Below are 14,769 nucleotides of genomic sequence, written 5' to 3' on the forward strand. Positions count from 1 at the left end.
GCTTTTATGTTGATTTCAAATATGTAATTAGTTTTATAGTAAGTTGTACAGTTTTCGTTTTGTGCCATGACAATGTGTAAAGTATAGTTCGTTTTGGACAAACTTTTTATGCCCCTAAACGTTTACGGTTCTGAGCCATTAAGGGCTCATATTGCTCCGCATTAACTGTAGAATGCAAATAACTATCAAGAAAGTGCGTATAATACATTTTTTCAAGAAAAATTGTAATGGGAGAATTCTTAGAATCCTCAGCTGATACTAATTGCTTACTTTAGGTTCGTAATAATTATACAGGCGATATCAAGTTTTAAAGGAGATACTTGCACCCTTCACATGTTAAGGAATATGTGGGCAAAATTTCATCTTGATCGGGCTATCAGAAGTACCAAAAACATGATGTCCAAACACACGAAGTTGCCCAAAAATGGATCGTTTGAAAAAAAAGCCTTATAAAGGTAAAGTGAAAAGCTCATCTGTGCGCAAAATGATATGTTATTTAAGATGATTTATTCCATCACGAGGAGCTGACAATCATGGTTATCTGAGCATGTGGCTTTAGTGAACTCCTCATGCGAAATGCAATGGCAAGCAGCCAGGTGACAAATTTCCAGGGGACTCTAGACAATGAGCACTTTTTAGTTTTTTAGTAGCCACCTTGTGCTCTTTAAAGGCGATTTTAACCTACTTCGAGTTTAACTGCAATCTTCAGTTTTTTCGTCATGAAAGTAGAGAAACTAAACTTCTGAAAGCAAATAAAAACAAAAAATATGTAATTTTGAAAAAAAAAAAAACTCGTTTTTCGAATCTCATCTCCCCTTAAACGTTCGTTGTTACTACTGAAACATTAAGTTCGGCTGAGCAGCGATATCAGAATCCCTGACGTAATTTACCAGGACATTCAAGTCTCCAATATGTAAAAACCAGCGACACAAACGTGTGCGTGTATGGGAAAGTCAACCATCTTCAACCCTTGAGAAGTGCTTGATGTCACGAAAATGAGTAAGCGCTATTGATGGAGCGTTTATTCAAATTCTCTGTGGGAGGGACAGTGACAGCTGAGGGTAGAGCTGCCATTTTTTCTTAGGTTGTAACCGAGTATAGAGGCAAAGTGGAGAAGGAGAAAGAAGACATCCTGCTTCGTCCTGTCGCCTTCTTTTTCAGTGTCCGTTGTTCATTGCTGGTTTATTCCTCTACAACCCATTGTCAGCCCCACTATCAGCAGCAAAAGTTACTGTTTCACTTTGCGAACTCGGGCGACGTGCAAGCAAATGGGTGCTGTCACAACTGCCAGAGCAGGTCAACAAAGCCTACCCAGACCGTTCCCTTTCTTCCTCTCTGGTGGTAGCAGGGCTTAGAGCCTTGTACGAGAATGCAAAAGACTAAAGACGTAATGGCCTAAGGCTGTGACAACATTCAAGGACTAGGTCTATACATAGAAAGTGAACTCACCACAAAGCTTTGCACGTGAAGCTTCATGGTTGGCCACACTAAGCACCCCCCATTCCCTTTGGCTGCTTCCCTAAATATGGCTCGAACCCAATGTTTGAAAATGTATTTCCTCTCTCTCCAACACCTCAAATATTGGAACTGTGAACAAAGTTGCAAGCAATTCGGTTATCGGCAAGCTTTTGCATTTACAGGCACAGTATCTTTTCAGCTTTCATGGTGCTATTCAGCCACTGGAGAAAATACCCCTGAATACCATACCGTATTCAGCCATGAAAGCATAACTTTCAGTTGCTGACAAATTGTAACATCATAACACAGCGCAGTAAAAAATGCCAAGGAGCAGCAGATATTCCAAGCTTTACTAATTATGGCCGTGCATTTTACATCACCCTTTACAATTATCACACTGAAGCTTAACAAAAGCTTACTTGCGTATGTAAATAACCAAGAAAAAGTGCAAACACCACCACATCTGTCAGCTGATTATTAATGTAATAGTTTTTGCAAGTCACACGGGCAAACCTGGATGACTGTACATTTACTACTCAGTTATAAATACCTTGACCATTGGTCTGTTTTAGGGAATGGAGTGAGATGGAAGGAATAAACTTTGTTGCTGCGTAACAGAGCTAGTCTAAAGCTACTGGCAGCATCAACGGTAAGACAGTGACAGGCATAGTGAGGGCGACTATCTTCGCCGCCTTGCAAAAAAGACAGACCTGAATACCAGCCCCAACTGTGCAACACAACAGCTGCATTTAAATGTGCTGGTCAGAAATACCTCTAGACAGCTAGTGCCTTGAAAGCTAAAAGAATACCTACACGATGCATTGTAGGCACAAAGTACGACTACAAGCACTGGTACATCCAAATGCATAGCAAACAGCACAAGCGTTACTGGTGTGCTGTTAAAGACGACTGCGCATTTATCGGAAATATTGCCAATGCCACAGTAACAAGGTGCCGCTGCCAGAAAACCTACCAGTCACGGGGGCCTCAATGTCGATCATGGTCTTCTCCTGGCGCAGCAACGCAGCCCCCTCATTTATGATGCGTAGGGCAGCTGCCTCTTCGATTCGCCCCTCGAGCACAAAGTGTTGCTTCAATGCCTCGATCCGCGGCTTGCCGCTTTTTGCCTCAAACACCTCACTCAGTGTCAGCTTGTGGCTAGGAGGAAACGGCACACCTGCAACAAACATGTGCAAACAAATTCCAGCAGTCAGTGCAACACTGGAAGGTACAGGACTCGTTTCAATGATGGCCGAGCTCTCATTATACTTTTCCTCTACAATTTGTTTCCTCATTAAAACCCACTACAACAGCAGTGATACATTAGGCTAGTGCAGTAGCACCACGACCAAGCTGGTGTAAAGCAACACAAAGGGCTACGACGGATGCAATGGCCAATGGTTTGTTAAAAACAGACACTGTCAAAGTGGCAGGTTATTAAACACAAGATACCATCTTTCCCATGTGTTCTCATTTCCTTTCTATATTCCTACAATATTGGAAGTCTTGGTGGTTCTAATGTTAGCAAGTCTCATCTGGAAGCCATTATGTTGTGTTTTTTTATTTCAAAACATCATCCAGCTTGCTACCCTCCACTAGTCATTTCCTTTTATAGCAGGTTTACATCTGGCAAAATAAAGCCACGTGATTTCAACACGCCGCTATAATCAAGATTGTTCCATGCAGCATGCATGTGAAGGTCTACGGCGAAGGCCATTTTTGAAGCTTTACATTTTCAGGGATCTTCTTCATTCAAAACCCAGAGACTAATCTGTTAGGTTGTGAAAAGCTGTATGTCACATCACCTATGTTTTATGAAGCAAGTAAATATGAGTGAGCTTCAATATGAATGAGATTGCTGTAGCAACAAACAGCATTTACTGAACTCAAATAGGTGTGAGATCATCAACCTCACTACCTGCATTTTAAAATCACAATAACCTTAACAGTGATGTGATGGACCGAATTTCGGCACAGCTTCTGGCAGCTATAACCTCAATTTGGAGAGATATTACGATGTTTAACAAGGTCCACATATGCATACATACATTCATTTTTATTTAGAATACCAAAAGGATGAATTTAAGTGTTGCCCTTACTTTCCTGTAGGAGCCCCAAGATTCTGTAATCCTGTGACCTCAGGCCCCCTAACGTTTCCCCACAATACACTCCATATTGTAATATAAATGTGTCTCCCTAACGGTTTAGTTACAGCAAGCACAAACTGTGTAAAATTCTCATGCATTCTGTTCACTATCGAAAACCCTATTCTGATTACATTTGGCTTTCAATACAACCCAGGTGCTCGTTTAGCGGTAACGTGCCTGCTATCGCGCTTTATGGCCAGGATCGTTATGATCCTGGTTCACAAGTGTTTATTAAAACACAGGGTTTAAACTGATCCTTTCTTCCAGAAATCTGCTCCGAGCTCCATGAAATTGTGGTAATGGAGACTTCGTATTTAATTTGACGAGTTCTTGAACATAAATGTTTGCCGCGGTCGAGAAGAAGAACAGGCACCGGCATACTGCAACATCATGCTTTCTCAGCAAAACCCCACAGGCCACTGCAGCGGGTGAAATTGTTGGTAAATTCAGGTCATTGTATGGTGGTAAAAGTTAAGCGCCTTGCAGACCTCTTCTGGAAGTGAAAACAATTACGTACTCCAAATTTTTGTGACACAATCTAAAACTAATGGGAGTGTTCAAGCACATGCGTCCACGCTCACTGTAATTTATGCAATCAATCAAGTAAAAGACTGTTGCCCTACAAAAACTTGTAATTGCAGCAAGTATTACATTTCTCCAACTCTACACAACAGTGAGTCCACAACTGTTGGAACCTAGTTTACTGAACTCAATCATTTAACCTACTACCAGTATGGTCAAGCAGTAGCAGAAAAGAAATTTTAACGTAGTATGGGTAATTGGAATGGTTTGGCAGCAGTGCGTCTGCCCCCTCCTCCCATCTTGTTCGGCAAGAAACCTTACAATCCAGAATCACCGACTTAGCCTTCTCCATTAGTAGACTGCTGGAATAAAACTTTCATAGGGAAACAAGTTTGCATTGAAACGATTACTTATACTGGGAACGTCCCTAGATACCCAGCAACTTCGACTTTTACTTAGCCTTTACTGGGCATCGTCATCTCTTGATCAAGCTCCCTGCTAGCAATCTGCAAGCTAACACATTTGCGCGAAGAAAATTTTTCGGTGAAATGAAGTCTGTGCAGTCTACGGCAAGAGAGGAGCTTGGATTCTTAGGTAGCCACTGACGACACCCTGTGCGCATGTCTTTGTAGCTACGAAATATGGTCACCAATAGACCACGAGCACAGAGCAAACGATAGTTAGGTTGGACATTATGCTAAGCTGAAATCAAGAGGCGACAACCGCTTTACTTCTCAATAACCATTAGCTCAATGAAATGATAGTGTAACGTGTTTATGAGCCGCTAGAGATTTCTTGAACTCACCTGTCTGCTCCCATGACCATTAAAAATTACAGTGGTAACTTAAATAAGGCGGTAGTGGTTGTGAACGAAGAAGAAAAAGGCACTTATTTCTGCAACCCAATAGGGAGCACAGCACAGCGCCAAATAAGGGTAATGAGTGCCAGCCCTCTGTACCTTCCGCCGTTCCGTTCCCTTCCTTCCAACGAGCGTTTTCTCAAAAAAAAAAAAAAAACGAAAAAAAAACAATGTCTTGGCGCACGCTCGGTGCAAACAGACATTTTTGCTGAAACGTAGCACACGTAGCAGCTTTCACCTCTTGGTGCAGTTTGGCGCAATTGGCTCAGCTATCACATCACTGTTATAATATCTGGGGTTTTACGCGCCAAAACCACAATATTATGAGACATGCCGTAGTGCAGGGCTCCAGAAATTTCGACCACCTGAGGTTTTTCAACGTGCACCTAAATCCAAGTACACTGGACTCTAGCACTTTCGCCTTAATTGAAAATGTGACCACCGTGCACAGGATTGATCCCATGATCTGCAGGTCAGCAGCCAAGCACCGTAACCACTGTACCCCAGGCACGGCTGCATTTAGAACTCGCAATTAGGTTGTAGGTGCATGTCTGTGTGTTTCAGTGCACCTTCCCTATTCTGTCATCCCAGCCCTAAACTATGTTAGCAGAACCAGCGTGCCTGCATTTTGCAAGTTGCCAAGAATTCGGCAATAGCAAGTAAACTAAGTTTAATGACAGCCTAGCAAAACAATTACAGGCAGAAAATAAGGCAGTCCCTTGAAAACTAACTACAAAAAAACCACCACTTTAGCACATCGCCTGACAGAGAGATTAAGCTACGTTTGTAGCTGCTGGAGTGAGACCCTCAGGGCATCAAGTTTTACTGCAAGGTTTAGCACTTTTTACTGTGCCCATGAATACCTATAGCAACATTAATTTGGAAATGCCTACTGTGAATGTTCATATGCTAAAAAGATTACTTTTATCCAGGTCACCCCAGTTAACATAAATTTTTCAAAAAGCTATGCCTTTGGCATGGATGAACCCAAATGTATTAGGACCTTCTGGATAAGCCTACAATATTTTTTGTCTTCATTATTAAATTTAGTAATTGGTAGTGACTGTCAATTAAAGGTTTGCAGGGCACATTAATTCTATTTGTTCGAGACAATGCCACTTATGCAACTTTTTTTCCCAAATAGACAGCAAAAAGTCACTGTGGCACATGAGCAGCTTGCCACAGCACTTTAATGATTTTGCAAGCCTTATAAGTGAAGCCCAGAAACAAAGAGCTATACAAGCTGTAACAAACTGAAAGCACGACAGGTTTCCAATGAGCTCTACGAATAGAGTTTAACACTGCCGACAAATAGCTTAATTGCAACTTAATGCATTATTACAAGCAACAAGAGATGCTGGAAGCTTCTTGACTTCACTAGCACAGTTTCCCAAATTCAGAAGGCTTCATCATAAAAAAGGGCAAACAAACAAGCGTGGCATGCAGATCCCTCCGTGATTGTGTCTGCAAATTATGAAATGCCTGTGTGGAGTGAAAAGTGGCCGAAATTTCAAACAGAAGGCCACACGTCCTTCCTTTCACAAGAGCTGTGCTTCGAGAGAGAGAAAGGTCACAGGCACTCCTTGAAACTTTTGCGGCTGGCTTGGAGTCGTGCATGCACACGTCCAGACCAGCCATGGAACATCATTGAACATGAGCCGCGATTTCGTTCCCCATCAAATGCGGAGTGCACATTGACACGAAAGAAAAAGAAACAATAGGCAGGGCTTGTCGTGCAGACACTTGCATGAGCGAAGCCAAGGGGAAGAGAGCAGGCTCTGGCAGTGAAGCTCGCATCCAGGAGGCACAATAATCACGTCCAATAACGAACCGATCTGAAGTATATTTCAGTAAAGTGCTCCCCAGACTTCCAGTGAAGAATAGAAATTTGCCATGCGGCCCTTTTAACTGCTGTATGTTAGCTGAGACACCCAGTACATAAGCTACACAAGACCTGTTAGATTCCTTTTCAATGCAGTTGAAATTTTTGTCTTATGCTATTTACAGTGGTTTTCAGGTAGCTTATTTAAGTACACTCGATATACAACTGCATTCTTATGTGGGGGTGGAGGGCAACCTTGTTTTTTAAAAGTACAATGGATGGCCAGATATCACTACGTGTAGCTGTGTCTGTTCCCTGCTCAACAGCAACTCCAGAAAAATTTCCGTGCGCTGCTTTCAGACATGCAAAGCAATTTCAATTTCGTATTTTTAATAACCCCTACAAGCACTGGATCACTTCAAGTGAACAAAAATTTGCATTCAGTCTGCCTACCGGTTCGCTGTGTTTAGGCAGAAAATCGCTAGTATGTGGTTTGCAAAAAGCAGGACTTTTCGATCCAGACCTACTGAGACAGAATGGCTATGTGGTAGTTTTAACCATGCCAATATACACTCAAGTACCACCAAAGTTCATGTGAGCCACATTAAGTCAATCAATCCATCATCAATCAATCAATCAATCAATCAATCATTTTATTTACCACTTCAGGGAGCGGAGATATGGGAAGAATAAGCTTTTGTGAGCTTGACAAGCTGCCCAGCGATTACAGTTCAGCAGCATGCAGTGACAGCATGCATAAACTGTCTTAGAAACAACATTCTGCAAGAACTCCTTTCTTCAACCATGTTAAAAATGGAGCACAGGTCACCGTTTTATAATGTGTCCAAAACCCCATGAGCCCTTATAACGCTGTTCAAAGTGGAAATAACCATGCTCTTAGGAAAAGCACAGTGTTCACAAGACAACAGCACTGGCCAAAATTAGTCTGAAAAACAAAAAAAAAAAAACAGTTTACCAGAAAATGCCAGTGTCACTTCTATAGGTACAAGCAACTGTCTGATTGCAATCTGCGTGGACTGACAGGCACGAATAATTTGTACAGGCAGTACGTAACTCCGCCATCTTGTGTATGCAATTTAGGGTTTGCATTACATGTCGCGTAATGAAAATGAACACTGAGAGCTACAAGGCCTTCTCCATAAGAGTGCTCAAGCAGTATAAAATTGCACTTTTTCTTTCACCATTTTGCAAATGCTAACATTCCAGCGTGTCCAAAAAAGAGTACAACTTAACTTCCAACTGCTGTCACTGTGCAATAATTGTGAAATCAAAGGTTTGCTATGCATCACGATTATTTTAGGCTGTTTTTATGTCCACTGCAGGACAAAGGCTTCTCCCAATGATCTCCAATTTAGCCTATCTAGTGTGAGCTGGTTCCAGCTTATGCCTGCGAACTTCCCGATTTCATCACTCCATCTAACCCTCCGTGTCCTCAGCTGTGTTCCCAACACTTGGCATCCATTCTGTAGCTCTAACTGACCAAAGGTTATCTGTCTCTCACATTGCATTTGTGGTTACGAGTGCAAACTGGCCACTAATATTTAAAAAAAATATTTCCTTCTCCTGGAGTCTACTTTTTCCTTAACCACTTCCATAACACCAGTTTATTGAATCTCTCCAGTCTTGTTAATTCAAATTAGAACACCTGCCTACATGTTTTACTGCATACAACATTCAAAGGTATCACGTATGGCTGGCATGCATCACTAACTTGTTGCCATATGCTGCAGGTGTCACAGTGCAAACGACTGGTTAGTTTATGTTGACTATACCTTATTTCCAAAGAGCCTGGCTCTGTTACGGGTGTGCCCTTAAATGATTAAGTCACTTTTCAAATAAACACTCTGGAGGTTTTAAACGCGAGAGCACTTATGTTATCCCACAAGCCGCTTTTATCTGCTGGAAAAGGCAATGTGGAATGCTCCATGCTATCCTGTTTCTCACAGAAGAAACAGAACTGACCTCTTGCATATATAGTGTGTACAGTCCCCAGAATAAGTCTTCTTCCATTACTGTTTGCTTTCAATACCTGCCTGATGCAACAACGATGCAGTTTCGCCACATCACTCCATTATGAGAGGTAAGCAGTTGAGACTGGATATGGAAAAGCACAAGCATGCAACAATCACTAGTGCAGTGATTTAACACTAACGTCATCATATCTTGCGAATTCAGTTCCGAGATGCCTGCTTCCCAGCTATGTCAAGGTACATCCTACAAAGAATTAGATATGCCATTATGCCATCCTACATTGGAATATGGTGAGGAAAGAATGTGTACCAAACTGCACTTCGTAATTCCACATTGAAGGTAGCACGGTTACAAAATGATGGCACCACTAGGTAGCCATAATTTGGATTTCAAAGTCAAAATCTGCCAACTGTTCTGGGATACCATTAGAGCGTCACCATTCTGTCCCATAGTTGTGATGAAGAATGCGACATATGAATTTGGGAAGACTGAGACTTCATGGGACAAACTTGTGCCCAGCAAAAAATCATCACAACAAAACGATCGCAGCAGGCACCGCCCTCGTAATCCAATCCTCAAGTGAAACACCCTGCTTTTATACATACATCATTGCAATTCAAGCATAACTGCTGGCGTTCACTTAAGTTCTAAAATGTACGCAGTTACTCGTGTTAAATAGGCCATCAGACTGTAATCATCGATTACATTGCAGTAGCTTCTGATATGCCAAGGCAGCTTGTGCGGAGTGATAATGTGTTTCAGTTTAGTCTGAGAGACCTGGTCACCGCAAGAAAGAAAGAAAAGGTTATGTATGTCAATATAGTGCCTCCACATCCACATTTTCGTTATTAGGCTATCACAATCAGTCTAGCGTTATATGGCATTAATGTGCGTGCTGTCGTGTGGTTAGTGAAAACATGGGCCCAGCCCAGCACCAACGGCCTCACAGTGAGCATGCAGTGCCCTCGCTTCGCTGATATTGGTTTTGAGCTGTGTTGGGCATGCTTGCGTTTAAACTCTGCGTGCAAAGCTTGGCACGTTTGCTTCAGCGATGCTTCGCACGCAAGAAAGACGTGTGTTCACAGACAGTGTGACTAAATGTAGGCAAGAATTTCCAACAAATGCGAGATTCCTTTTGTAAGCACAGCCGATGCAAACTGTAATAAACAATTTGGGGGTTTTAGTACTGCCAAAACACAATGGTTATGAGGCATGCAGTAGTGGAAGGCTCCAGAAATTTAGGCTCTCTCATGTTCTCTAACATGCACTGACATCACACAGTACACAGGCCTCAAGCATGTCATCTCCATCTAAATGTGACCGCCACGGCCAGGGATCGAACCTGCGACCTTCAGCTCAGCAGCTGAGCACCATAACGACTATACCATCGCGGCGAACAGGTGTGTAGCTAACCCCCAATACAATTTAGTGAAAAGGCTGATGTGGAAAATGCTGTGCTGCATTATGTAGCAAGTGTTTCGTTATCGTCTTCAATAAAACCATCTTTACCTTGTAGGATTGCTGTGGCTAATGCCAACTTTACCGTAAGATTCATCAAACAAAGATCTATTATCAATGATTGCAAATCAGCTGACTATTCTCCACCTAACACAATAAGGCGTTATATAGTTCAATGTCCTTAAACAGTCCTTATCGTATATTGAAGAAAACCATTATCGTAAATGTCCTTATCGTATATTGAAAACAACCTGTTTCATGAGAGAACACTGCCCTGGCTTGCAAAAATGCCCACTTCAACTGCTCATCAACCTAAAATATTGCCGACAGAAAATGAAGCTAAAAAACTTCACACGCAAGTTTTACAAGATTCATAGCCATATTCAAGAGGGACAGCAAACATGCATACACACTATTATAGCCACGCATTTCCATGCCACACTAACTTGCAGAATTTGGGCAGTGCAAGAGTCTGCTTTCAACAATCAAGCATCTTAAGTCTGAATTCGATTTGTAATGGCAGGTTTACAATACACTTGACTCTCCACAGATCGAAAGTAGCAAGTCTTACGGGCATGAGCGAGTTAAGGTGAACCAACTGGCTGCAAGTCTGATCTGTCTGTGCATGTTTTAGGGGAGCAAGTCAAAGTGGGTTGAGTAAAGTCCAAGTACATGGGAGTACTATTGAACTGAAAATGGCACGAGTGAATGCAGCCAACTGTCTTTGAAATTATACAAGTTTAGTTTTGGGAAATGTGAGCTTTAGCTATTAGCTATAGTTGCTAAGCTAGTCGGCACTGTGTGCACTCCTTATAAACGTGTCTGGGTTCTGTGGCTTCATCACAAGTCTGCAATCCTGATGAAGTTCAAGTCATTTGCTCATTTCACAGGCGTAAGTACACAAGTATATGACAATGCACAAGCGAACAGGCGTAAGTTACCTTTTTTTCTTTTCTATCATCAAGCACCTTACCAAGTTCTCTACTGCAATAACATGGGCCAGGTACATTGCAAGAAGAATTTACCATTCAAGCCCTGAATGGTAACATGCACATCTCTCTCAACAAAAAGTTAACACTTTTTATTGAGCGGGATACGTTAGAGCATGAGTCTCTTTGGTCAGTTGTCAACATAGGCAGGCGCGCATGCATCCTGTGCTGTCCACAGGGATGCTTTCCCTGCTGCGATCATCTAGCTTCCGTTTGATTTTCCTTGCTCTCAGATGAAACAAGGAAAAAGAGCATTGCAGTAGGGCATGAATTATTTGCAACCTGCAGGCGACTAGACATGCAGGGCAACTGTCTATGGCGCTGACTGGCCCACGTCACTACCCGCTGAATGTTCAGTTACACTTGAGACGAAGTCTGCTGTTGGCATTTCAGTTGATGCAGACAGTGCATACATTGAAAGGTAACAAAAACGGTACCGATAACAGGTTCCCAGCAACAAGTGCTTCGCCAGGGCAACTTTTCGAATGCCAGAGCTCAATCGTGACAATAAAACCTTATTCGTAAATAGTAAAAAATGCACTAGGAAGTGAAGGTCCCTTTTTTTCTCCCAAATAAAGATTTGAAGAATGGCTTACAATGTAACCGCAGAGCTGTTTGCAAAGCCAGATCATGGTAAAGCAATAATGTGCTCACGGTCAATTTGGACAAATACTTGAGTGAAACTTCAGTCCATAAGCTTTTTAAGCCCAGAAACACTTGCACAGCCTGGTAAAACTGAATACCACTACCAGGCTGCATACTTTGATGTATAACCACATCCTAAATCACGAAAATGGAATTTACACTACAAACTAATCCACAGAAATGACGCCAATGCTGTGTTCATTATTTACATTGACCAAAGGCCGGGTAGCCACGAAAAATCTCTGGCTGACCGCTTAATATCAGGGCCATATCCCAAAGCAGCTTCACCTGTCCACGTTTTCAACATAACGCAGCTCCTCGGAGACCTTGTTGAAAAATACGGGACAAAAATTCTCTCGCCGCCCAACGTCCGAGCCTGCAGCTGTTCCTGAATTGGCGTGGCGAGACACAAACAAAAACTGAGTTTTCGCTACACGAAAAACAAAGGGCCAGATGTACAGGGGACAGGCGCGCGCTTTTGACGGCCACCGAAGCAATTTGACGACAAAGCAGCGCGCTGTTTCTCGTCATCGACCGGCGCTCCCGTCTAGCCGCCGCGAGATCCCTTCAGGTCAGACTAGCAGGGCACAAGTCTCGCGGCCCGGCCGACAAGAGCGCCTCCGACCAAGCGTCACAAGAAGGCTTTGTCCAAGCGATATCGATTACGAAACTGCACCATAACCACAACAAGCAGTCTTGTGCACGGGGCGTACGACATCGGTCCAGCGGCAGAACCCCTTGTCTATCGTGCGCTGGAAAACAAGGACGTTGCACCCACGCGGGCTTGAGTGTGCACTCTCAAGTGCGATCAACAGGTGCCGTGAAGAGCTTTCGAGCGACAGTTGGGGCACTGCAAGAACAGCCCGCTGGGCATCCTGCTACGAAGTTGTCCAACACGGTGTATCCTAAGATACCATGCAGACGTAAATAACGTAATGAATACAAATGTTTGTGGATTGAATGTCGGCCAGAATGCATGCAGTATCAACGACTGCCTCTACAGTGTCGGAGGTTGAAGCCATTTTCGCATCGCTATCGTTACCACGTAACGTAAAAGCGTGAATTTCCGCAACGAACGATTACTGCCAAAGTAGCACCACGGGAGTGAAAGCTCATTACGCGTTGCACTTGCGGAACGAGTACATTTATGGCACGCGATGCCATGTTCGCTGCAATTGGACATAAGCCCCTTATATTTGACTGCTCTTTTTGAACAGGTTAGACGAACGTTGCAGGTACTACACACCAGGCGACGGTTATTTTGTACCCTAGCGAGCCACTTTTATTGAATCGTAAGCCTTGCTGGCGCCACCGCGGGCGCTGACGTCGCCGGCAAAAAAACAAAATTTTTTTCACTTTCTACGATCCGGTAGGTTCGGTTTCACCAAACGCAAGCGCCTACACAGCCGGCGGCGACCTTGGGTGGTGGTCTTTTCCTTGTTTCGTACTAACGACCCGGTCTCCCAGCGCCGGCGAGTTGTTCGCACATCGACGACGATCGCACGGGTCCAAAATGGCAACCCATCCCCTCCCCTCTTTCGGCCAAAACCCGGGGGATATTGAGCGCTCCTTGCCAGGACGCGCTCTCGGACTGACGAAAACGCGGCATTGTGTTCCTGCGGACAAGGGAGGTCGCGGCGGAAAACACGGCCACGACGTCCAATTTCAGCGTGAACAGGGAGCGGTTTCTAAAAACGCCCGAGGTCGACCCATGAGCCACTGCGCTCGGGTCCCCTCCGGCACACGCTACTCGAGAGAAACTCGGGTTCCAGGGAAACCGGGCTTCCCTCATTATACCAATTACTCAAATTCGGCAAGTTCGTCGACAGCTGTAGGAGAACGCACGCGCGTACTACCTCGGGTCGATTCCAAAGCGATGTCGGTAGCGACTCAAAATTAAACGGGAGGCATGCCGATGTAAACATACCGCCACAGTGGGGGGACACCGAAGCGCACCCGAAATAGGATCGCCCGCGAAGCCGCCACCCGTGAAATGAAACCAACGGTATGACAAGCCGAGAGGCTGAGGAACAAGAAGCTGCTCTAGCGATGACCACCAAAAATTGATGCAGCGCGATCCCAAACACGGACAGCTCTCGCTGAAGTATTCGTCACCGATTACTACATAGCACAGCGCGGCAAGCAAGAAGCGAGACGCGCTGTACTGTTCGGTGCACGCTACGCATTTCGGTGCGAAACCAGCTTTCCAGCGGTCGCGGCTTTCGATCAGCTGAGCTTGTTTAAAGGGTCGAGACGGGAACGTTAGGCTTAAACGCCCGACGATCGGTCCAGCTTTTTATGGTGTCGTTCCGTACGCCTCCCGTGCGCACGGAGCATGTGTCCGGTTCGATACTAACCCGCAGGTCCGTGTATTTCAGCACGGAAAGGCCGTACGGTCACACACTGCATATTTAAAGGGGCTGCACCCGACAAAAATGGCCGCCGGACTCTGCAAAATCCGGGGCGAGCCCATGGACGCCGGGAGTAGGGTAGATAAAAACGACTTACTTTTGACGACGCGTTCCGTCGTTGGTATTTTCGCGTTATTCGCCGACATGTTAATAATCCTAGGTGTTCACGTTACACGAAACACATACGGATGACAAGTATATCACTGCGATAAAGAAAGACACACAACACTACGACGGCCACAAATGCGTAAACAACAAACTCCTGTTTGCATGCTGCATTGCGCATAATTTTGCGCGCAGACTGAGAGGACCAATCGCGACGCTCGACGGCAGTGGAGGCGCCCCGTTCGCCGCTCTCGGCAGAGGAGCGTGTTCATTGGACAGCTGTACTGACGTCACTCAACCTGCAGTGTCTTCCTTCAAATTCAAACTTCAGTAAAATAATTTCGTGAATTTCAAACGTTTG

The 14,769-nt window shown here is 44.2% G+C and overlaps 1 pseudogene; it reads right to left on the reverse strand.

Moving 5' to 3' along the window:
* The window catches only part of LOC119378097 (serine/threonine-protein phosphatase 2B catalytic subunit 2-like), a 57,504-nt pseudogene extending 42,978 nt beyond the window's left edge, over window positions 1-14,526 (reverse strand).
* Between the last annotated feature and the right edge of the window lie 243 nt (window positions 14,527-14,769).

Source organism: Rhipicephalus sanguineus, unplaced genomic scaffold (assembly GCF_013339695.2).
Source record: "Rhipicephalus sanguineus isolate Rsan-2018 unplaced genomic scaffold, BIME_Rsan_1.4 Seq686, whole genome shotgun sequence".
NCBI classification, from domain to species: Eukaryota; Metazoa; Arthropoda; class Arachnida; order Ixodida; family Ixodidae; genus Rhipicephalus; species Rhipicephalus sanguineus.